General features: G+C 40.2%; 1 protein-coding gene across 3 annotated transcripts in view; it reads left to right on the forward strand.

Moving 5' to 3' along the window:
• Nucleotides 1-3190: 3190 nt before the first annotated feature.
• Nucleotides 3191-24680, forward strand: part of LOC130920773 (adhesion G protein-coupled receptor L1-like) — a 111373-nt gene continuing 89883 nt past the window's right edge. For 2 of the 3 annotated variants that reach the window (XM_057844222.1, XM_057844223.1), the window contains exon 1: nt 3191-3900. The gene's annotated coding sequence lies outside the window, so the exon portion shown is untranslated. The remainder of the gene's footprint in view (nt 3901-24680) is intronic. The other variant, XM_057844224.1, reaches the window with a different exon arrangement.

The raw sequence follows: 24680 nt of genomic DNA on the forward strand, positions 1-24680 counted from the left end.
GTCAATGCAGTTTCTCGGTTTTGTTGTGGAAAAAGGGCAGCTAAGGCCTGATCCAGCAAAAATTCAGGCGGTGGCAGAGTGGCCCACCCCCACCTCACGTAAACAATTACAACGTTTCCTCGGGTTTGCTAACTTTTACAGGCGTTTTATCCGCAATTATAGTATGAGGGCCGAGCCCCTTACCAGGTTGACCTCTAACAAGCGACCATTTGTGTGGTCCTCTGTGGCAGAGGCCGCATTTGTAAGCCTTAAACGAGCGTTCACAAACTCACCTGTCCTTGTTCATGCTGACTCAGATCTCCCCTTTGTGGTCGAGGTTGACGCATCGAGTTCCGGAGTGGGGGCCATCCTTTCCCAGAGGTCTGCAGTCGACCAGAGGCTGCACCCCTGTGCATTCTACTCCCGCCGCCTCAGCCCGGCCGAGGCGAATTATGATGTTGGCAACAGGGAGCTGCTCGCTATAGTCCAGGCATTGCAGGAATGGAGACACTGGTTGGAGGGCACTGAGGTACCGTTCCAGATATACACAGACCATAAGAACTTGGAATACCTTCGTGCAGCCAAGCGCCTCAACTCTCGCCAGGCCCGCTGGGCATTGTTCCTGACCCGTTTCAACTTCCAGATTACCTACCGTCCAGGGTCAAGGAACGGGAAGCCCGATGCGCTGTCAAGGCTCCATGAGGCAGCGGAGGAGGGGTCTTCAGAGGAGTCTATTGTTCCCGAGAATCTGATCGTTGGCGCCCTACGTTGGGAAGTAGAGCGTCTTGTGGAAGAAGCCTTACGAGGGGTTAGGGTACCTGGGGGCTGCCCTGCCGGCAAGTTGTTCGTCCCAGTTGCTCAGCGCGCAGGAGTGCTGAAGTGGGGCCACTCCTCGAAGTTTGCCTGCCACCCGGGTGTGTCCCGCACATTCTTCCTCGTTTCCCAGCGGTTTTGGTGGCCAGGCATGCGCAAGGACGTCACTGACTATGTCTCTGCTTGTTCCGTCTGTGCTCGGGGCAAGCCAGTCCATCGTGCTCCAGCGGGCTTACTCCATCCGTTACCTGTTCCAACTCGCCCCTGGTCACATGTTGCGCTCGATTTCGTCACTGGTCTTCCACGATCCAGGGGTTGTTCGGTCATCTTGACGGTGGTGGACCGGTTTTCCAAGATGGCGCATTTCGTCGCACTTCCCAAGTTGCCTTCAGCCCTGGAGACCGCTGACCTGCTGGTGACACATGTTTTTCGGGCTCATGGCATCCCGTGCGACCTAGTCTCTGATAGAGGGCCCCAGTTTGTCTCACAGGTCTGGGGAGCGTTCTGCAAGGCTTTGGGGGCCACCTCAAGCAAATCTTCGGGTTACCACCCACAATCCAATGGGCAGACGGAACGGGTCAACCAGGAGCTAGAGGCCGCCCTCCGTTGTGTTTGTGACCTGCATCCGGCCTCCTGGTCATCGCACCTCCCATGGGTGGAGTATGCGCGCAACACCCTTGTTTCCTCTGCTACTGGGAGGTCACCTTTCATGACCGCATATGGGTACCAGCCTCCACTGTTTCCTTCCCAAGAAGCCGAAGTCATCGTGCCATCTGTCCAGGTGCACCTGCGGCGGGCCCATAGGGTCTGGAGGGACGCAAGGGCTGCACTAGTCCGCACGGCGGCCCGCAACCGGCAGATAGCTGATCGCCACCGACGGCCCGCTCCAGTCTATCGCCCAGGCCAGATGGTCTGGCTGTCAACGCGGGATTTACACCTGGCTGGGACTTCTAAGAAACTGGGCCCTCGGTTCGTGGGTCCTTTTGCTGTTGATGCTGTGGTGAACCCTGTGACTGTAAGGCTGAAGCTTCCCAGCTCGATGAAGGTTCACCCAGTTTTCCACGTCTCTCTGCTCAAGCCAGTCTCCACCTGTCCCCTGAACCCTCCGCCAGTGCCTCCTCCTGCTCCTCGCGTAATCGACGGTGGGCCGGTGTACACGGTACGTGCCATTCTCGACTCAAGGAGGAGGGGTAGGGGGGTGCAGTACCTGGTCGACTGGGAAGGTTATGGCCCTGAGGAACGCCAATGGGTCCCCCGCTCCTGGATCCTCGATCCGTCGCTGCTGCGGGATTTCCACTCTCGTCATCCCACGAAACCAGGTGGTCCGCCAGGGGGCGTCCGTTGAGGGGGGGGTTCTGTCATATCTGTATGCCTTCTCAGTTCTTTTTTCATTCCAGCATCTGATTCAGCTGGATGGGCGGGGCCGTTGCAACACACCTGTGGCGCATTTGGAGCGCTCATTATTTAAGGACTCCGGCCACAGTCTGCGAGTGTCGGACTATTGCTTGTTTGCGTGCTACTTGCCTTGCTTACCGCCTGTGTGTTCATCGTCAGCCTTCGAGTTTCCCGACGTTCTACGGTCGTATTTTGGTTTGGTCATCTTTACACTAGTGCTCTTTTGGGCTTGGTAGTTAGATTCTTGTACTGTTATATTCATGCATTTTTCGCGTGCTCCCTTTGTTGTACTGTATTATTATACTCGCGTTTATTGGCGTGCTCTCTCAGTTTGTTATATCCGCATTTTTCGCGTGCTCCCTTTGTTGTACTTTATTATTACACTCGCGTTTATTGGCGTGCTCTCTCAGTTTGTTAAACCCGCATTTTTGGCGTGCTCCTTTTGTTGTACTTATTAAATACAAACGTTCTCTATTTCTGTTTCTTGGTCTGTGATTTGGATCCGCCTCAACGGCTTGCCGTTCACAACAGTAGCAATGCAAAGGTTAAAACTTAGAACACACCATGCAGTAATATATGAATGGGATACCATACACGGTGCCCAGACTGCCGTTAGTACTACATCCAGTTTTCTGTGGGTGGGCATTGCCCACCCCTGCCTTCCCCTGGTAACGCCCCTGGTGTAAAATGATAATGATTTCATTTTTCCCCCATTCTCTTTTGTGTTTTTTTTTTTTTTAATTGCAAACAAAGCATTTGTGATTGCAATCATTTTCTGGGAGAAATTGAGCATTCTCTGACAGAATTGCAGCAGTGTATAAGGTTGAAAAGCTACCTAGTGTTGCTTTAAGTAACGAAGAAACGTGTTTATAATCTATAAAAATTACAGTCGTACATTGAAACACATTTCTGTTTTTCTCGGCGATTTTATCATTACTGTAGCTTGCTGTTGCTCAGTCAGACAGACCTGAAGATTGTAGAAGCATCCACTCCCACAATGCACGACACACATACACACACGCAGACACTGCGCGCTCTCGACCACAGAACGCGCAACAAGCGGACCAGCGGATGAAGCGAGAGCGCGCACTCGGAGAGCAGAGGACGGACGGACGTAAAGCGAGCGGGAAACCACGACTGTTTTTGTGTGTTTTTCCCCTCCTTCAAGAATATCAGTATTTTTTTAGGTTTTAGGTTCATTGATAAAAAGAGGGCATAAGAGCATCTGCCCTCGCTGATGATCATTATTCGTCGCTAAGATGCATTTTCACATCGACGCTATTTGGCGCTAACTGCAAAGAAGGATGCTTTGGAACAATGTCGGAGGAAAATGCGCGGTCTTGACAACAAAAACGAGGTTCGCTTAGGTGTAGCCGACGACTGACGTCCACATTGTGTATTTTCGGACCATACAAGGCCGTCAGCCCGTGGTGTCCGTGGGCATGAGCGCCGTGGGAATGAGGGTGCCAACGTGACGCACCGTGCAGCGGGGACGTCATCGAGTGGACGGAGGTCCAGCAGAGAGTCCTCATCACTGGAGGAGGGAGGAAGAGGAGGAGGTGGGGGGCGCCCAGTTGTTGTTGGACCCCTAATGACTGCAGCCATCACCACTGCCTAGAGAGAAGATTGCATTGGTTTTAATGCAACGGACAGTGTAGTAGTGGAGGGAGCAGAGAAACGGGAGGATGGAGACGCAGTGAGCGAGGATTGACGGTAAGATATGGACATAGGCTGAGAATGCACCCCGCCCCTCTCTCTCTCTTTCTCTGAATGTACACACGCATCTATACGACGATCAATGTAATGGAACTGACAGCAAAGATTTATCTCTTTCACTACTGGAAAAAAAAATGCTTTTTATCTCAGACCAGGGTGCTCATGATCAGACTGGGGATATTATAGTCTCCCTAGCAGCCTGAAATAGTATGAACTAATGCACAGAAGTTGATGATCAAATTTGGGGTCCGCTCTCACATGCAGTCTAGGGAATTCCACCTTGATCTCTGAGGCTTAGGTTCCTACTGTATGTAAAACCAATTATGCCTTTTATGGGTGTATCGATACGTTTATCTGGATCAGTGACATCGATTGGTTGAGCAACAATCTAATTGAATTAGCCGAAACGCAAAAACATTAATATCATCGTTTAGATTAGCTGTTTTCTGGTTTCCATTCAAATATCTGAAATGTTTCAGCAACAAAATTGTCAACATTGCTTTGTCTTTTGAAAGGTGTATCGATACGTTTATCTGGATCAGTGACATCGATTGGTTAAGCAACAATCTAATCAAATTAGTCGAAACGCAAAAACATTAATATTGTCATCTTTCAGATTTGCTGTTTTCTGGTTTTCATTCAAATATCTGAAATGTTTCAGCAACAAAACTGTTAAAATTGCTTTGTCTTTTTCAATTGATTGTGCTGAAGGTGTACATAATATCATCTTAAATTGACTGCAAGCCCTTGAATCGAATCAAATCATGGAAGACTTTGTAGTACTGGCAAATATCACGTTGTCTAGAGAATCAATACCATATTGTCAAAAAATTGCTAATTTACACCTCTATTAGATTAGTATAGCATGTACTGTACCTCTTTTTCAGCAAGGCAAGACATTAGACGGGTGTGCATCTGGGATGTGATGCCTATTTGGCTGCCATTAGGCTCCATGGATCAGTAGGGCGCGATTGTGAGGTATAAGCTGTGAAATATTCATGTGAACGTGATAAGCCTCCTCAGGGCCGCGCCAGACAGGAAAGTCTCGGAGTGCCCCACGACACGGGTACGACATAAGGACAATCTTACATGCGGCTTCATAACAGAATTGCTCGTGTAATTCATTTGTGACAAAGATTAGCATCGAGTGAGAGGGCGTTTACGCTGAATGAGAGTTCATTGTCCATTGCACACAGAGGTGTGGGTCAGTGGAGGAAGCTGCGTGGCAGGGGATGGAGGGAAGCAGACGAGTAACGAATAAACGGATGGAGGAGAGAGGGGGAAAATTGCTCAGTGGCTGACAGGACTTCTGCTCATGTGTCAGCCCAAATTTTAGCTGCGTGTGTAACCTTCACTGTGTGCATGTGAAGGTAATGGAGTATAGCATCATATATTCACCAGCTGGCCACAACATCATGACCACTTGCACATTCTAATTAGGTTCCATTCAAGCGCTGTATTAAATAGTCTGTCTTTGCAAAGATGTTCATAGTTAATGTTGGACTTTCTCATAGAAGAATATCTTGATTCGTGTGCTAATATTTTACCCAGAAAATGGATGATACTTATAGTGCTGCAACGATATATCGATCAACTCGAGTATTCGATTGGAAAAAAAATATTCAAATTAAATTTTGTTGCTTCGAGTATTCGTTTAATTAAAGTGGCGTTGTAATGGTTTATTTTGAAAGTGTTTGCATAGGGTGGATACATTGCCTTCTGGTCAGCCTCTTTTCACATGGGTGAATCCAACTACTCCCTGTTAAGACCAACGTAAGACAAGTTTTTGTTTGAGCTAATGTTTTTTAATGCATTCATAATTTAGTTTATAAGTATATTTAGCCGTTTTTTGTGGGAATGTGTCTCAACCATTTTTTAAGAGCATTGTAAAAAAACTAGGGCTGTCAAACGATGAAAATTTTTAATCGAGTTAATTACAGCTTAAAATGAATTAATCGTAATTAATCGCAATTCAAACCATCTACAAAATATGCCATATTTTTCTGTAAATTATTGTTGGAATGGAAAGATAAGACAAGATGGATATATACATTCAACATACGGTACATAAGGACTGTATTTGTTTATTATAACAATAAATCAACAAGATGGCATTAACATTATTAACATTCTGTTAAAGCGATCCATGGATAGAAAGACTTGTAGTTCTTAAAAGAAAAATATTAGTACAATTTATAGAAATTTTATATTAAAACCCCTCTTAATGTTTTTGTTTTAATGAAATTTGTAAAATTTTCAATCAAAAAATAAACTAGTAGCCCGCCATTGTTGATGTCAATAATTACTTACACAATGCTCATGGGTGCTGAAGCCTATAAAATCAGTCGCACCCAAGCGCCAGCAGAGGGCGGCAAAACTCCATAAAACACAATTAACAAGTGAGCGTTTCACTGTACCGTCATTTAAATCTGTCTGAGCAGTGCATCTGCGTTAATTGCGTCAAATATTTTAACGTGATTAATTAAAAAAATTAATTAACGCCCGTTAACGCGATAATTTTGACAGCCCTAAAAAAAATTTTAAGCTAGCGGCGATTAATCAACGACTAAAATATTCAATAGCTGCAGCCCTAGATATTTATTTGAACTTCTAGTGTGTGTGTTGCATGTTTCACGTGAAGGAGAAATCAAGCAAGGTTTTCTTTCAAGTACGGGTAATTATGATAAACAAAAGGCAAAAGAAGAGAATTGATTTCTTTATTCATTTGGATTTGATTTTGAGATGGTAAACGTCATAAATATGTAATGGTGTGTACTTGTTCTAATTCTGTTTGCACATGTTCCTCTAAAATTGGCTGGTGGCTTAATCTGTGTTAATTTAATATGATGGCAAAAAAAACATCATGTCGCTTTAATTTCATTTTAATTCACTTGCTGCCAATGATGATGATAGACTTGCCCCAAAAATGAACTGTTTTTACATTTTGACCACACAGTAACTTTGGCATCTTACCACTCCCAATGCTGAAACAAAGGAAACACAGCGACAATCTTCCTACTGTTTTCACAGCATTACTGTTATTTCATGAATGAACACATTTCCTACCACTGAGGGTGATAGATGTCCAATTCATTTCGATTGGGAGGGGCTGGAAGAGACTAACAATCAAAACAATTATGATCCCCCCCCCTATTTTTTTAAAAGATTACATTCATATCTGACAGGTGTATCAAACTTGTGGCCCAGGGTTCATTTGCGGCCCTATGGCATCTAATTGTAGTATAAGTGTTGCCTGCATGCATTTTGAGATAGGCAAAAAAAAAAAAAAAAAAAAAGATTTATAAAAGGTTAGATAAGGGAATTAATTAATTGAAGCATCTGTTTTGGGGAAAATAAATATTTAAATAGTAATCAATATAAAAGAAACTAGAAACTGCAATTTCGGGGGAAATTACTTCTGGTCTTTGCCATGTGGAGATACAGCTCTTAGCCCCAGCCTAGGTTGGTTTGGGGACCATTCGGAGACAATATCAGGTCACGTCCTGTCTATTTGGGGACATTTATGGGGCCTGGGATAATGATATCAGGTCATTTGGGAACATTTGGGAGGCGTGGCCTATTCAAATGAGGTCATTTGGGAGCATTTGGGGGCGTGGCCTAGTCATATCAGGTCATTTGGGAACATTTAGGGGGCGTGACCTGATATGATCAGGTCATTTGGGAACATTTAGGGGGCGTCACCTGATCATATAAGGTCATTTGGGAACATTTGGGGGGCTTGGCCTGATCATATCAGGTCATTTGGGGGCGTGTCCTATTGATATTTGGTTATTTCCTGTTGATTTGGGGACATTTTTTTTTCTCCATTGAAAATGAACGGGAAAAAATTTGGATGTTCATAGCCGTCAATGGCATCCAAGTACATTGGCATCTATAGAATGGACAAACATGCCCGTCAATGAAATTAAACAGAGGAAATGCCATTGGAAATGAAAGGAAAATTTGGACGTCCATGTCCGTCAATGGCAGCACCTTCTATAAGTGTCAATGGAAGCGGGAAAGTTTGGGGGAATTAAAAAAACAAAAAAAGCCAAGAGTAATAAAAATATAATGATTTCTAAACAAAATTGAAATTAAAATAAATAAAACTTTTTAAAAAATGCAAACACAATATTGTAATAAATTGGGGGGGGGAAAGTAAAGACATAAATTCAAATAAGTGGCCTGTGTGTATTTTGCTCTGGGAATTTATTTATGTATTTTTGTTTTGTTTTATGAATCTTTTATGACGTCAAATAGTTTAACTCTGGCTGCTATTAAAGGTAATACATATCCAGTCTAATTAAACTAAAATGTATTGAACGTCTATTTCCATCAATATGTGTTTTCACTATCAATTTCCCACTTTTTCTAACTACCAAAACATATACTCTGTGACCTGGGCTGGAAGTAGACATGTGCCGATTACCTGTTTCAAGGCATAACGTAACATGAAAACGTCAAAGTTTCAAAACCGCAAAAATGTTCCGTTATATCGTCCCTATGGTATTCGCTATTTTTTATTTCCCAAAAATGCATGGAGAAATCCCTTGCTTGCAGCTGCAAGGCTCAACCCTCCCCCACTGGTTATTGCTCAGTGTCAGTGAGTCAGCTGTGCTACACGATGGCTGGAGGAGGTGAAAGTCCTGAACTTTTTCCCCCATCAAAGAAAATGAAATCGCTGGTAGGGGAATACTTCGGCTACAAAAAAAGTTAGACGGCCGTGGCTGTGGTTGTAAAACATGTTTGCTGTTGGTGGCTGCCGAGGAGGCAATACCTCCACTATGATTTCACATTTATACAAAATTAAAGGTTGGTAAACACTGTCATGAATTTTCCCACCAGCTACGAAAGTTAACTCCAGCGTGTTTAGTGTGTCTAGCGGTGGTAAAACATTTGGGGTTTTTTTTCTCTCTGGCAACTGTCTGTGTTGAGAAAGAGTGTGTATAATGTAAACATGATACGAGTCATACACACGCGCTTTTTATGGAAAATAATTCAATTCTTTTTGTTCTGATGGTAATAATTTTGAGCTGTGACTGTGGGTTCAGGCTCACCTAAAGGACTGCATTTTTTTTTAGATATTTTATTTTGACTATTTCAGTTATTTTTTTATATTGCTCATGTGTTTGAAAAATAAAATCCTGTTCAATGGGGAAAAAAAGGTGTTTTTTTGTTTTTGTTTTTTTGTTTTAAACCCATCAAATTTTAGAGCTGTAATTGCAATACCGTGATACTGTGATATTTTGGCTACTTATGATACTATCAGAATATCGTACCGCCACATGCCTAGCTGGCAATGAATGAGTTAAGCTAATGATAACTTTTGAACGGATGTCCACTGTAGCGACCACTGTCCTTTAAAGGGTTTATAATGCATTTCATGTCTATCGCTGTCAATTGCAATGAATGAGTTAATATGGGCTTTAATAATAGGAAGTTTTCCTCGTGATTTCTTGAGTATCTATTCAATAGTTTGCCCACAGATGAAAAATAAAGAACATGCTATTGGTCAACGCAGACTATTGAACCACCACACCAATAGCGATGATGTGTATTATACTATCTTATTGAGAGCTATAACATAATATAAACTTTAGCGCAATCAAATACAACCCATTAAAACCGTGCATAAACAAGTTTTCTATAGCAAAGATACAATCGCCCCCTCGTAGTTAAAAAAAAAAAAACTTTTACAATGGGCAGTAAAATTGATAGATACAGCAAGCTTTTATTAAATTGCGTGGGCATGTATGTATAGCTGCTAGTTTAAACCTGGCAGTTTATATTAGCAGTATGCATATAACAATTACAGTAGTTAATCTCTTCCCATGACTTTAAAGGGAACCACGGACAGAAAGACTTGTATTTCATAAAAGATAAATTGTTAGTATGAGTAATAATAATTTGATATTCGAACACCTCTTAATGTTTTCGTTTTTATAAAATTTGAAAAATTTGAAAACTAGAGGCCGCCATTGTTGTTGACGATGCAATGCACTGCGCTGCCGTACTTCTACAGTGTCACTCGTTAGCGACATAAACATTAGAGCTGGGAATCCTTGGGCACCTAACGATTCGATTACGATTCAGAGGCTCCGATTTGATTATAAAACGACTATTGATGCACCCCCGTCCTTTTTTTTTATAGATGTTTTGTACATTAGTTCCAAAATTGTTCAAAAATCCTCTCAGGCTAAACCAAACTACTGTTTCAGTATCAAGTTAGCATATAACAGTAAACAAATATACAACAATAACAGTAAATAAAATACTCCAGTCCCCATTCTGTATCAGCAGCTTTAAACTACCATCAATTAATTTAATGTTGTGAATCAACTGTTACAGTTGTTAAAATTGCTCCCGTTATTCCATAATTTCCCTTCTGTCTACTTTTGTCAAAGTTTTAAAACTATTTCATCATTTAAAGATAGATTCAAGACAAGATTCTGCCGATTTAGGAGTATTTTAAATAAAAAGTTGATTAGGTTTGCTACAACAGAGCCTGCTAGAGAAGTCACTGCTTTAGTACTGCTTTAAGATGGCGGCTGTTTACTAACGCTGGGAAATCTGTCATTTCGCATCTCGGTTCAATAATATTTGTTCTAACACCGCCTTCGTCTGACATTTTGCATCTAGTTCTACATATACAGTATATGATATCTACTGTAGCCGTATGTTTGTAGCAACTAGCAACTGGGCGTTGTTTGTAGCGGTTGCCGGCCACAGTCAGGTATGATTGTTTTTTTATCTAGCGCCATGAGTTGAACATGATATTTATTCTCGGTCCGTTCCTCATTGCGTTCCAAAGACCGCGCTGACTGTGTTTTACTTCCGTTTTACCTGGTATAATTCAATAATCGGAATTTGGATGTTTCTGAATCGTTCTCGAATCTTCCACGGCCGAATCGTGAATAATCTAAGAATCGGAAATTTCGCACGCCTCTAATAAATATGTTGTCAGTTCTGCCCTTCCAATTTGAACCCGAGTGGAAAAGTGATGAGCAGGACAGCACTGTCAATATTTCACAAAACGAGTAGTAAAAGCAAATAAATGAAGGTCTCCAGCGGGATTCGAACCCACATTTCCTCATAGATGAGCAAGTAGACCAAAGGACTAGGGCCATGGTATAACAGCCAGCTTAAGTATATTTCCGCGTGACGTTAGAGACATTTTTTTCCTTATAAAGCAGTCGCAACACACATGCGTTGTCTGTCTCTCGGTAAATCCTGAAAGCGAAAAGCAATTGAAAAAGAAAGTGCGGCTGGCTTGACCACAGAAATAGAATAAAGGGCTCACTTCAGACAGCAAGCAGATAACAATAACATAAGGGATTGTGGGTTTATTGAACACACACAAAAAAAACACATGCTTGTGAAAAGGGAGACACAAAAGGGGTCCGTGACAATAGGTCAGGATCAATAACATTTTTTTTTTTTTTAAAAACCCAGTGGGAAAACTGCGGTGAGAGGCAGACAAACGAAAAAAAAAAAGAAGGCAAAGATGCAACTAGCGATGAAGGGATATACAAACTGTCAAATGCCAGCAAGGTAATACATCGGCAAGACGCCTAGGATCAGTTTAAAGACACTGCTGATGAGCTGGAATTGGATGCAGGTACAACCTTGGAAATTCATCCCACATCACTGTAACAAAACAATCTGACCAGCAACAGACTGTGATAAAATCATGCTAATGTCATTTTAGGTTCGCTTGCTAGCTAGCACAGCTATTCTCCCAGTCCAACCGCGTCATCACCCCCAGCGCGCATTGCGCGTAAAGCTGCACCCTCCGTAGGTCAAAACATGTACTGTATGTTACAGATTTTTAAATCATTGGCAATAATATACGTGTCTCTAATAACATATTTTAGTAAAACAGAGCAATTGTGGCTTATTAGAGCCTACAAGTCTTTAAGTCTGAGGTTCTCTTTAACCCATTGTTTTTGGAATGTGTTGCAAAAATAGTCAAAACAAAACAAACAAACAAAAAAAAGACAAGAGTTCCAGATCTAAAAGCCAGCAAAGAAATATACAATATCTGTGGAAATAGTATGCAAAATCACAGCACACACATTTGCTGTATATGCTAGAGCAGTTCTGAGTCAATATTTATATACAAACACATAAAACAATGACAAAAATACATCATACACACCAGAGATGCAGCATTGTTAATAAATGTGTGCACGCCGCCACAGACTTGTTTTACTGCTCAACGGCGCCAATAACAAGTTTTGCAATACCAACCAATCAGAGGACAGGAAAATGCTGATTTCATTTAGGCCACTGTGAGGGGAATTTGAAATCGGATCTGCTATAGAAACAGTAATATAGTTTAAGTTACATTGGCCAGTATAGCTGATTCTGAAGGCCTTGCATGGGCAGATTCAGCTGAATTGCAGCCTCTATAGGAGACTGAAATCTGATTGGACCCCTTCACTCCCCCACAAAAATATGGAGTATATAAATGCAGCGTTGTTAATAACGGTGTTAAAGGATCACTGGATATTTTTTTTAGTAGTGCATAATCTAATTACTTCTCCCATCTTTGCAACACAGTTACCGTTACTGAGGATGTGAAGGTGCGTGTTACTACAATTTGGTTAAATGAAGCACAAGTTGTTTGATTTGTTCACACATCAGTTGCCTGGACTGAGAGACAGCAGAGCGGGAAGGGGCAAGGGGGTGATGACGCCGTTAGAACCCCGATCATGATTGGCTACATGGGCGGATAATGCCCTCCTCCTCATGCTCACTGCATGGCACGCTCGGGCAAACACAAGATAGCGATAACGGCGACGGGCCAAGGAGTTTCAAAAGGTAGCGTTCTTACACTTGAATTATTTTCAATATTTAATATTGTTACTTTACAGAACAGACTAATATATTTGATCCAAATGAGTACCAAATGTTCTAAAATACTGTATATAGTGTTCTTTATTTTTCAAGCAATTAATATGAACATCTTTGATATGAAAGATGTTATAGAATGTAGACCTGAACGATATTGGAAAAAACTATCATTGCGATTTTTGGGGGGTTTACAATATAGTGTGATATTATATTGCGATTAGGCCTGTCGCGATGACAAATTTTAGTGGCCGATAAATTTTCTCATAGATTATTGCAAAATGCGATATTATTGCGCCCCCCCACCCCCAAAGTTATTTTTAAAACCAATTTACAATAACAGTAATACAGAATATATTAATAATACTAAGTAATATTAAGTACACCCATTTAAACGCAATAAACGTTTACTTTTAAATTCAAAAATACTTTTAAAGAAATCACGACAAACAATAGACCATGCCTCTTTTAAGTAAAAGACAACAATATCAATACCGCAAAGAAACACAGAATAAATAAAATGTCTTTTTCAAGAAAAAATAAAATTGCACTTCAATAACTTAAGCATTTAGGCACAGAGGTATAAAGTTGTAGTAACACAAACAATTGCACTTCAACAACAACAGAGAAAAATACATTAATTAAGTAGCAGTAACAAAAATTTGGCTTCACTAACGCTAGATTCATACTGCAGGTCTTAATGCACCAATCCGATTAGTAGCTGGGATAGACTCCAGCACCTCCGCGACCCCTTGTGAGGAAAAGCGGCATGGAAAATGAATAAATGTCATGTCAGGATTTTTGGTGTGCCCATTCAGACTGCCTTCGTCCATGGAGCCCGTTCAAGTATCACGCAAACGCACTAATTCGCAGTCCGAGATGCGCTCAGCAAAGTGACCCTCGTGCGCAGAAGCATCAAAACAAATTACACATGCTCGCTGTATGTCATTCCAGGGTGATCATATTTTGATTTCCAAAAAAATGACACAAATAACAGACATTAATAATACCCGTTTAGTCCTTTATTCAAAGTTTATATGGACTGATAGAACGCACACACGCACCCACATAAGCCTTGACTTGTGTGCGTGACATGACGTGGGTGTGCCAATTTGCCCCATCTCGGCCATGTAAGCAATACTGAAATATTGCTCATTCGGCGCATAGACAGAAAATCGGAAATTGTCAGGCTTATCTTTTTCTTCATTTATTATTTTTTTTATGACTGTGGTCAAGCCCGCTTCTCCGATAAATGGAATTATTGCATATCGCGACAGGCTTAATTGCGATATTAAAAGATATTAGAAGAATTTTCACCAGATAACTTGTATAGCTCCGTTTGGGATAGGCCTGAACGATATTAGAGAAAAATGAACGTTGCGATATACAGGATATTGCCAAGGCTCCACACGTACTTTTTGCACTGGTAGCATCCAACTTTTTTCTGAAGGTGCACCAGCACAAAATGTAGGCACACTCACATTTTTCATTGCATCACCTTTAACGCCACACTTTTAATCACTCTCCATTACATTCATATAATTCCACACTTCAGACTGGGCTGGTTTAACGATGATTAACACAGTTATGCCTTTGATCGTAGAGCTATTGAGGCTTCTCTGGCCAGATCAAAGCTGCAAACCTGTCAATCATCGTTAACGTTGAGTACCAAATGCCAGCTGCATTGGTGACCAAGAAAAAGTTTAGTGGCACTCCTTAGCAGGAGGGAGGGTGAGAGGCTGTGACGCTGTACGAGCATGAAGCAGAAAAACATGAATATACAGTGCCTTGCAAAAGTATTCGGCCCCCTTGAACCTTGCAACCTTTCGCCACATTTCAGGCTTCAAACATAAAGATATAAAATTTTAATTTTTTGTCAAGAATCAACAACAAGTGGGACACAATCGTGAAGTGGAACAAAATTTATTGGATAATTTAAACTTTTTTAACAAATAAAAAACTGAAAAGTGGGGCGTGCAATATTATTCGGCCCCCTTGCGTTAATACTTTGTAGCGCCACCTTTTTGCTCCAATTACAGCTGCAAGTCACTTGGGTTATGTTTCTATCAGTTTTGCACATCGAGAGACTGACATTCTTGCCCATTCTTCCTTGCAAAACAGCTCGAGCTCAGTGAGGTTGGATGGAGAGTGTTTGTGAACAGCAGTCTTCAGCTCTTTCCACAGATTCTCGATTGGATTCAGGTCTGGACTTTGACTTGGCCATTCTAACACCTGGATACGTTTATTTTTGAACCATTCCATTGTAGATTTGGCTTTATGTTTTGGATCATTGTCCTGTTGGAAGATAAATCTCCGTCCCAGTCTCAGGTCTTGTGCAGATACCAACAGGTTTTCTTCCAGAATGTTCCTGTATTTGGCTGCATCCATCTTCCCGTCAATTTTAACCATCTTCCCTGTCCCTGCTGAAGAAAAGCAGGCCCAAACCATGATGCTGCCACCACCATATTTGACAGTGGGGATGGTGTGTTCAGGGTGATGAGCTGTGTTGCTTTTACGCCAAACATATCGTTTTGCATTGTGGCCAAAAAGTTCAATTTTGGTTTCATCTGACCAGAGCACCTTCTTCCACATGTTTGGTGTGTCTCCCAGGTGGCTTGTGGCAAACTTTAAACGAGACTTTTTATGGATATCTTTGAGAAATGGCTTTCTTGTTGCCACTCTTCCATAAAGGCCAGATTTGTGCAGTGTACAACTGATTGTTGTCCTATGGACAGACTGTCCCACCTCAGCTGTAGATCTCTGCAGTTCATCCAGAGTGATCATGGGCCTCTTGGCTGCATCTCTGATCAGTTTTCTCCTTGTTTGAGAAGAAAGTCTGGAAGGACGGCCGGGTCTTGGTAGATTTGCAGTGGTCTGATGCTCCTTCCATTTCAATATGATGGCTTGCACAGTGCTCCTTGAGATGTTTAAAGCTTGGGAAATCTTTTTGTATCCAAATCCGGCTTTAAACTTCTCCACAACAGTATCTCGGACCTGCCTGGTGTGTTCCTTGGTTTTCATAATGCTCTCTGCACTTTAAACAGAACCCTGAGACTATCACAGAGCAGGTGCATTTATACGGAGACTTGATTACACACAGGTGGATTCTATTTATCATCATCGGTCATTTAGGACAACATTGGATCATTCAGAGATCCTCACTGAACTTCTGGAGTGAGTTTGCTGCACTGAAAGTAAAGGGGCCGAATAATATTGCACGCCCCACTTTTCAGTTTTTTATTTGTTAAAAAAGTTTAAATTATCCAATAAATGTTGTTCCACTTCACGATTGTGTCCCACTTGTTGTTGATTCTTGACAAAAAAATTAAATTTCATATCTTTATGTTTGAAGCCTGAAATGTGGCGAAAGGTTGCAAGATTCAAGGGGGCCGAATACTTTTGCAAGGCACTGTATTTTTTCTAAATTAAAAAGCCAATCCTTTTCACCCGATTCCGATCCTCTGAAAAATGGCGCGATTGGCCTGATTTACGATCACGTGATCGAGGTCGTCCCTAATTTATATAATGCAGTTTGATCCAGGCTTGCTGTATATAAAAGGGATCCAGGATCTGCACACATGCTACCGTTCATTTTCAAAAAAACATTTGCATGCCCTGCGATGTAACTATTGCGTATGCGCACATTGCGATGGCGATGTTCAAACGATATATTGTGCAGGCCTAGTAGAATGTATAATGTAATAGCGCAGTGAACATGAAAAGTATGTTAGTTACTTTGCTGAGTAACTACCGTAATTACTTTTACAATGGAGGTAACAGAGTTACTAACTCAATTACTTTTTGGAAGAAGTAATTTATAGCTGTAATTACCTACTTTTAAAAGTAAGATTAACAACAACGTCCATATGTAGTGGAAGCATTTTTTTAAATTTAAAGATTAATTTGTAAATGTGGAGAAAGAGGACTTATCACCAGTGATATATGTGTTCCCAAACAAGGATTGTAATGAGGTGATGAAAATGCCAGAGATCATCAATCAGGTCAAGAGATAGCGATGGCCTTTATGTCATTATTTGTGCTTATTTTGTAGTCAGACTTCACCTTGTCCAGCAACAAGGTGAAGCCTGATTGTCAAGGTGAAGCATTCCTGACAACAGTGCAACAATGCTCTAGTGGATCTGTGAAATCAAATGAGCTCAAAGAGAGCAGTACATCATTCCCAGCTTGACAATTCTTGCTCTTACAGTTAAGAATAACACCTGCGGGCTTGTAATGAGATGTTTATGAATGACAGTTTTAATTAGGAGGCCTGTGAGCTAGATGTACGGCATCATAGAGACGAGGCGACTGTAGGGCTCAAACGCAGGTCTGGTGTCCTTTAGTTCAACTCTTGACATGAAAAGCCTTTGTATATTAATAAATGAAGGTTTTGTTTTGTATTATTATTATTATTTTTTTTAATGTGTAGGAAGTAGAAGGATTTTTATGTGTGTTTTTGGTTCAGTATTAGCTGCAGATTACTGAGTATTTTATATGCTGTTAATGGCCATCTTTGAGCACTGCCTTTTTTTTTTTTTTTCTAATGGTACCACGGATAGAAAGACATGTACGAGTTACAATAAATTAATATTAAAACTATGGCTGTCAAAATTATCGCGTTAACGGGCGTTAATTATTTTTTTAAATTAATCACATTAAAATATTTGATGCAATTAACGCAGATGGCCCGCTCAGATAGATTTAAATGACAGTACAGTGAAACGCTCACTTGTTGTGTCTATGGAGTTTTTCCGCCCTCTGCTGGTGCTTGGGTGCGACTGATTTTATAGGCTTCAGCACCCATGAGCATTGTGTATGTAATTATTGACATCAACAATGGCGGGCTACTAGTTTATTTTTTTTATTGAAAATTGTACAAATTTTATTAAAACGAAAACATTAAGAGGGGTTTTAATATAAAATTTCTATAACTTGTACTAACATTTTTCTTTTAACAACTATGAGTCTTTCTATCCATGGATTGCTTTGACAGAATGTTAATAATGTTAATGCCATCTTGTTGATTTATCGTTATAATAAACAAATACAGTTCTTATGTACCGTATGTTGAATGTATATATCCATCTTGTGCCTTATCTTTCCATTCCAACAATAATTTACAGAAAAATAGTACATATTTTATAGATGGTTTGAATTGCGATTAATTGTGATTAATTACAATTAATTAATTTTGAAGCTGTAATTAACTCCATTAAAAATTTGACAGCCCTAATTAAAACCTCTCCTAATGGTTCGTTTTAATAGAATTTGTAAAATTATTTTAACTAGTAGGTCACCATTGTTGTTGATGTCACACGGCGGTGATGTCATGCCGGACTTTAACACTGTCACTCTTTAACTACATTAACATATCATTGGTTCTGCCCTTCCAATTTGAACCCGAGTGGAACATTAGTGAGAAGGACAGCAAAAGCAAAATGAACAGGAAAAACGGGATGAGACGAGTAGCGTTCATGTGTCAAATTCACGACTGACAGCTATAGTGAAGAGCGCAGCAGAGTGTTTGATGTCAAAAACTGTTTGCAAATCTTCACGGTAAACTATTGTGTGATCCAACTTATTCCAATATTATTATGGAGATAGTTAGCATCCAGAGCTGTCGTGTGCTTTACATATGATAAGGGTATACAATCAAACACAGCAGTTTGATTATTTTTGCTGATAGCCTGGGGCCGTGCATCAAAACACACGAAAACATTTGCTTTTACTGAGACGTCTAATGGCGTCTAATGACGTCTTACCTTATTTTTGTCACGTAAAAGCAGATGTCCAGATTGTTGATCATCCTGCTGGTTGCTTCCCGGTGAATAAACTTAGTTTGGTTGCTGGCTATTCGTATCATTTTGCACATTGAGATCTATGAGGCAGAGAAAGGCGAGTGGACACAGGCGTTCAGATTTGTAGCTCGACCGCGCCATTTATTAGCATAAGGTTCGGCAACTCCTTCTCAACAAACATAAGTGTAATATGGTGAAAATACAGCAAAAAGAATATTCATATCTCTCAAAAAAATAAAAGTGCTTCAATCTGTATTAATGAGACCCTATTCTTACCCAGTTAAACAAACATGCAAGGAACTGGCTTTCACAAATTCACAGTCAAAATAGATGTGCAAAATACACGTAGAACTTACTCAGACTTTGGTCAAACTTTATTTAAACATTCACAAACAACTCGTTTAGCTCAGCAAATACACAAGATTGTAATATTTAGTCACATTATACAAACTATGATGCTGGGAGCCATTAGCAGGAGTCTTGTTTGTTGTGGAGACAACACTCAAATGAACGTAAGTTACAATGGACCCGCACGGAGCAGGAAACTAGGCGTCAGTCGAGGGACAAAACACATTCATTGGCTTGATCTCCTATTAATTTGAAACTCGCCATTGACACCTTGTGGTGTATTTAAATCACTACCTTACATAGTTACAGACTGACACTGAAGTACGGCAGCGTGACTACTAGTTTATTTTTTTATTTAAAACTTTTACAAATTTGATTAAAACGAAAACATTAACTCATTTGCTCCCAAAAATGTATAAATATGTTCTATATACTTTCAGTGTCCCAAAGACATATTTATATGTTATTCACATTTTTTTTCACAAGAGACATCGCTAGGTTCTGATGCAACTTAGCTCCAAAGCACAATGCTGAAAATCCATTTTAAAGCATTAAAACTGGCCACTGGAGGGCAGTAGCGCATTTGGTAAGACCTGCAACCCAATTCAACGGAACAAACAGCCAGGTCGCACGGCCGGGGCGCCGGCGGGAGGGCGCCCGGGATGCCAGGCGCTGGACGACCGAGCAGAACGACCGGGACCACCAGTGCAGCGGATGATGCCGTTGAGTCAGTGCTGCTCGCCGAGCTGAGTCCGCCCCGCCGTGCTCGACCGCTCGCACCCCTTGCTACAGTGTCACGCGACTCAGTCAAACCAGTTCCGCCCCCCCCCCCCCCCCCCCCAGGAACACAACATGCCCCACACAAGTTCGCCAGGCAAACTCCGCCACGAGGCAATAGTCACCACAAAAGAAAGACTCAAGAGAATCCATCTTGATGAGACAGGCGGCAATGAGGGAAAAGTTTACCCCGGCTGTCGCGGCCACAACAGTGTCATCTTTCAGTTCAATAGTTTAGTTATGTGTAAATAAATTGTTACTTTGCCATCAAAAGCTCTATTTGTCTTGTTGTTTATGTTATTTTGTCGAAGGAAAACATTATTCAGATGTTTGGGATGTCACAAAAGCAAAAAATAGCTGTGTTAAAGTCAAAGTTGTGTTTGAAATGTATGCTTTTACAAAAAGCTCAAGTTCTCTGTTTTTTCATCAGAAATTGGAAAATTGCTAAAACTAAGCTATTTTCTAATGCTGATTTCTAAAGAATGGAAAAAGATATGAACTAACTAGGGCTGTCAAAATTATCGCGTTAACGGGCGGTAATTAATTTTTTAAAATTAATCACGTTAGAATATTTGACTCATCAACGCACATGCCCCGCTCAAACAGATTGAAATGACAGCAAAGTGTCATTTCCACTTGTTTCTTGTGTTTTTTGGTGTTTTGCCACCCTCTGCTGGTGCTTGAGTGCGACTGATTTTATGGGTTTCAGCACCATAATTATTATTGACATCAACAATGGCGAGCTACTAGTTTATTTTTTGATTGAAAATTTTACAAACTTTATTAAAACGAAAACATTAAGAGGGGTTTTAATATAAAATTTCTATAACTTGTTCTAACATTTATCTTTTAAGAACTACAAGTCTTTCTATCCATGGATCGCTTTAACAGAATGTTAATAATGTTAATGCCATCTTGTTGATTTATTGTTATAATAAACAAATACAGTACTTATGTACAGTATGTTGAATGTATAGACTCGTCTTGTGTCTTATCTTTTCATTCCAACAATAATTTACAGAAAAATATGGCATATTTTAGAGATGGTTTGAATTGCAATTAATTACGACTAATTAATTTTTAAGCTGTGATTAACTCGATTAAAAATTTTAATCGTTTGACAGCCCTAAAACTACCATTTTTTTCCTGCTGAAAGAAGAGAGTCTAATCTTTCTTTTGGTGGGTTCCATGTTTATATAGCAATAGAACAGAATTTTCTGTGGGTCTTTCAAAATCAGTCAAAATCCAGTAAAAGGGCCGGGAGCGAAGGGGGTTGCACCGGTGAAAATGGCTGGGAGTGAATGAGTTAAGAGGGGTGTTAATATCAAATTATTATAACTTATGCTAACATTTATGTTTTAAGAACTACGTGTCTTTCTATCCGTGGTACCCTTCAAGTCTCCATTTGAATTTTCTTCTTCACTACATTCACTCCCTCTTTATACGTATTTCCAAGCTGTGGCCTGCAAACAAGAGCTGCACTGGACCTACTCAGTTCAGCTTTGCTCTCTTCGACAAGGGCTTCGATATTAATTTAAGAGACTGCAGGGACGCTTTTTTATTTCAGTGACATTTTGCTCTCCTATTCTGTTCTTTGTCCAAGGTTTGATACTCTGATATTTTCAGGCGCTTCACTGCAACAACATGCCGATGCACAAACTGACCGTACTTCGAATATGCACATTGTTTTATTCAAATCTCACTATGTGGTGCTGAGTAAAATGTTTATTCTTAATATTATCCCTCAAACGTTAAGTATTAGTGCCATTTTATGTGTCCCTTTTAATTACTAAGCCAGAGATATTTGGGTTGCGGCAGTACATATTTACTATCCGTTTCATTTTAAATCCAGACTCTATAATCCACCATTTCAAATGGTAAATGTTAAAACATCAAAATTCTAAAATGATTATAGAAATATAAAGAGAGAAAACTGTTGGAGGAACAACATGATGCTCAGTAATTTCCGCTACTCTGCTTTACAAATGTACAGTGTTCAAATACAAAAAAATAGGAAAGCACAGGCATATTGTAAATCCTGGAGATTTTCAGATACTGAAAAATTGTGCTTTGAGTCACTGGGACGCAGTGTGCTGACTGTTATCTCAGAGGATGCGTGCCAGGGGTAGGATTACAAGCTTGATGAATATATGAGGAACCTTATCAACATTTAATCAACTTTCTAGCTGCCTTGGGACGATATGTTATTCTTCAGGTGACAGAAAATCTACCTCAGTTTCATATGCACAACCTTTTTCACAAAGCATCTGCCTGTTGACACATGTAGCACAAATAGAAAAAAATACCGTTTTCATGACTAATTTATCATTACTAGAGTTCTATTTGTTTAAGAAGGGTACACACATATTAGGCCTCATTTGAGTGTTATTCATGAAACAAATGCATGAAATTCAAAGGTTGGTGACCAACGTGGCTAATTTCAGGGTAAGTGGGAGACTAACCCGGATTTGTATTTTTCAAGTTCAAATACAAATCCTTATGGTGACATTTTTAAACTTACCCAAAATAAGGAAAGAAGGCACTCACCTTTTGGGGAAATTTGCAAGGAGAATGGATGGGAACTATAAAATGCAATACTAGAACAGTGTTTAAACCTAACCCTTCCCTCTCCTTTCTTAATATTTCGGGATGGCCCGAGCAATAAATAGGTGTCTTGCCCTAAAAGGAAATTGGGGAAGCAAGCTGGCGAAAACCCTTGAACTTGTTTTGGTATGTGTGTGGTATGTATGTGGAATTAGTTCATGTGTGACAAAATATCATCATTTAGCAATTTGCATTTAGCAACGGACTAAATGTGGAAGTTTGATTTCTTAATGTCTTCGTTCTTAATGGAATGAAGGCCGGTTTGAACCGGTGTAAATGACAAGGCAGTTTTATTGTAAGCAAAACATGTCTATATTTTTCTGGCAATCAATCACTAAAACATTTTTTATTGCAATCAATTAAACGTGCAACACTTAATTAATCGACTAGCAAATTAATCAACTATTTTGATAACCGATTGTTTAGGAGGTTCTTCACCTTAAACTTGTCTAAACTCTTAAAGCAGTAATGTGAAGTAATTTTATAACATGCCAAATAGGGTCACAATTAAAGTAATTAAACATTGTCAAACAAATAAAGCATGAAAAAATAATTTATATGTTGTATATTTTACAAACTAATCGCGTTTCCGAAGTTCGAGCCTGAAAGGGGATGAACCCGGAAGTGATACGTCACACCGGGAACAGCAATGGCAGCTCCATACATACGGCCGCCATAGAAAGCCCTTCAAACAATGATTCAAACAGCTATATAAGCGATAGATCGAGCGCAAGGGAGGAGATCCAAGTTTTTGAAGAGTTGGAGGAAGATAAGGAGCTTGGAATTTTATGTTGGCCCTGACATGTATTAGCCAGACACTATCAGGATGCAAACAATGTGCCTACCCTACCTGACATGGAATGGATACAAGACCCATCAAGATTACAAGATTGGTAAGATATAGGCTGTTATTATTTTCATTATTTGAAGATGCAGGCATTTGCACATAATTTTATTTTTTTGTCTATCTGATGACATTGTTAAAAAAAATAATAATCAGACTTCATGTTCATTTTGGCAGATCCGGCAGTTCTCGTACATATAAAATAATAATATAAAAACGTTGGGGGGAAAGAAGGAGATGAGTCGTTGATGGCTTTCTCCACTTTATTGTGGCAACAATAAGAAAACAAAATAATAGCGGACTGCCGCCACATTCGACCGCGAAGTTTTGCTTCTCGCTGATCTCCTCCTCGCCTCCTACTACTCCAGCGTCTCTTAAACGGATCGTGCATAGTGTCTTGTTATGAGCTTTTTGTTTACAAATGTATCGAACACACGACGTGCTGACAACTTTCTTTATTAACACATGCTAACAGTACAACACGGCTCGGGGCTCTCGGGAGGAAGTGGCGTCTAATGGCGTGAGGAAATGTAGTTTTTTCACACAAGCGAACAGATTACAAAGCACCACTTCAGTGTTGTCCCGAGACTACATTTCCCATGATCCACTGCGTGACCTGCGCGCTCGCTGATTCGCTGCCAGACATTAAAAGCAACTTGTCACCTGTCAGCGGCTCTTGTAACGTAAAACACAAACTAGAAGGCTATCAAGCGATCACCATGAAAGAAACGCCAAACCGTACAAATGCAATGCAATGCTTGAAGCATGAAGGTGGAAATACATAATACAAATACTAGGGCTGTCAAACGATTAAAATTTTTAATCGAGTTAATTACAGCTTAAAAATTAATTAATCGTAATTAATCGCAATTAATCGCAATTCAAACCATCTATAAAATATGCCATATTTTTCTGTAAATTATATATATATTCTGTAAAATAAATTGTTGGAATGGAAAGATAAGACACAAGATGGATATATACATTCAACATACGGTACATAAGGACTGTAGTGGGCATTATACTCTACTGTCATTTAAATCTGTCTATGCTGTCCTCACTCCGAAGCGTCTACTTTTTCCAAAGCTAGACAGCTAGTGAACGACGCCTTAATAATCAGACTTCTTCCTTTTTCATCTGATTTATTAATAAAATGGCCTCAAACCATTGTCCTCTTTAGACCGTCGTAAAACTACAAAATAAAAGTACACAAGCATTGCATTAGCAACAACGTTAGCTTAGCACGCTATACAGGTTCACTAAACATAAACAAAAAGCGTCTTATACAAAAAATATAACATTTCGCTTACTAACATAATATGTACATTCTTTACAACAACCATACTTACGGACAAATCTTGTCCAAGGATCATATAAGCCCAACATTATCAGCCCGAGACGTCGTGCAGCCATAATGAAGAAAGAAAAGAAGAAAATAATAAACCATGTCGCAAAGCGACCACAAGAGTTCGCTGTTGGACAGTGCAAAAAGCCTTGCTGTAAAACTTACCAAAAGGCAGAATACTTTCTGAGCGGGACATGTGCGTTAATTG

Source organism: Corythoichthys intestinalis, chromosome 8, assembly GCF_030265065.1.
Source record: "Corythoichthys intestinalis isolate RoL2023-P3 chromosome 8, ASM3026506v1, whole genome shotgun sequence".
Classification (NCBI taxonomy): domain Eukaryota; kingdom Metazoa; phylum Chordata; class Actinopteri; order Syngnathiformes; family Syngnathidae; genus Corythoichthys; species Corythoichthys intestinalis.